This window comes from Myotis davidii, unplaced genomic scaffold (assembly GCF_000327345.1).
Source record: "Myotis davidii unplaced genomic scaffold, ASM32734v1 scaffold1717, whole genome shotgun sequence".
In the NCBI taxonomy this organism is placed as follows: domain Eukaryota; kingdom Metazoa; phylum Chordata; class Mammalia; order Chiroptera; family Vespertilionidae; genus Myotis; species Myotis davidii.
In genome coordinates, this window is record NW_006287955.1 from 418,970 (window position 1) to 420,394 (window position 1,425).

The 1,425-nt window shown below is 67.5% G+C and overlaps 1 long non-coding RNA gene across 2 annotated transcripts in view; it reads right to left on the bottom strand.

The window, feature by feature from the left end:
• LOC102771519 overlaps positions 1-304 on the bottom strand; it is a 3,995-nt gene extending 3,691 nt beyond the window's left edge. For both annotated transcript variants that reach the window (XR_435466.2, XR_001513209.1), the window contains exon 1: positions 96-304. This is a non-coding gene — a long non-coding RNA (uncharacterized LOC102771519). The remainder of the gene's footprint in view (positions 1-95) is intronic.
• Between the last annotated feature and the right edge of the window lie 1,121 nt (positions 305-1,425).

The window sequence follows — 1,425 nt, forward strand, 5'->3', positions numbered from 1 at the left end:
CCAGGCCTCCAGGGACAGTCAGACCTCCTGGGGGTCAGCCCTCCCCTCGGAGAACGGGGGTGACACCCTTCGTCATGCCTGCGAGCATTCCTCACCCCACATGCTCCTCACAGAGGTGGCTGCCCTCCATGTAAAGAGGGGAGACTGAGGCAGGGAGAGCCACCTGGCCAGCTCAGTGCCCAGGACGGAGTGATGGTGGTCAGAGGGTCGCGGGGGAGGATGGTGGGCCCGGGGGCTTGGGGCAGGAGAGGTGCCGCGCACGCTCTGAGCTTCCTCCTCGCTGCGAAGCCGGCCTGGGGGCGTCCCTGCCTATGGAGCTCAGGGGGACGATGGCTGAGAAGGGACCCCGGGAGGGACGCGCAGGACCAGCGTCAGCCGCTATTGCTCTCCTCTCCCACCGCAGACCCTCGGGTACAGGGTTGGGGTGAGCCCATTGCTGCCCTGTGACAGCCTCGTGGGGTCCCTCAGAGGTTAGGAGGTGCAGCCTGTGGGGGAGGGGTGTGGGGGTGCAGGCCTGCTCCTGGGGCAGAGCCCGAGCTAGGCTTCTGTTTGGGGGTTTGAAGGCCGGGTTTGGGGGGCTTAGGGGCGGGTCTCAGTAGAACATCCGTCAGCTTTCTGCTGGAACCAATGTGAGGTCTATTCTCTTAACGCCATGCGCCCGTGGATGTGGGTGGCGAGTGGCACTCAGGCATCGTCTGTGGGTCTCCCTGAGGGGCCATGCCAGCCAGGTGTGCCCCGCGGGCTCCCGGGCAGCCTCTCTGTGCTGCAAACGGAGGAGTTCCAGCCCCGCCTCCCAGGCCGTGGGGACCTACCTGGGCTGCTGGGGGCAAAGCCGTGACACGAGGCCTGGGCTACGCTAGGTCTGCGGGCGCCTTCCCAGCGACCGTTGCTCCGGAACATTGGGCCCTGGGCCTTCCACGGACCGAGCACCACGGGGAAACTGAGGCAGAGAGGAGGCCCCGCAGAGCTGCCAGCCTGAGCCTGAGGAAGCATCCAGCCGCCCGGGACCGCGTCCTCCGCCTCCTTCGTGGGTGTGCATTTTCCCCTGATGAAGCGTTTTAATAAAGAAGCACAATGCGTGCTTCCCAGCGCGAGCCCAGCGAGGCGTGCGGGCAGCCACAGCGACAGTGCCCGCTGCTCCCTGACCCCAGCCCCACCCGAGGCACCGAGAAGCCCAGACCCCGCAGTCAAGGCCACGACGCATCTGCGTGACGGCCCAGAGGCAGGTCTGGACCCACAGCCTGCATTGCACCTGGCCCTGCTCCCGGCCCCCCAGGGAGCTGTCGGGGGTGGGGGACCGGAACCGGCGTGTGATGTGCAGGGCCCAGCGCAGAGTGAAACCGGGCCCTGCTTCCGAACGCAGCCTGTCAGCGCGGCAGCAGCAGAGCATCCACCGGGGCCTGACCTGCTGGTCCCCTCCCCGAC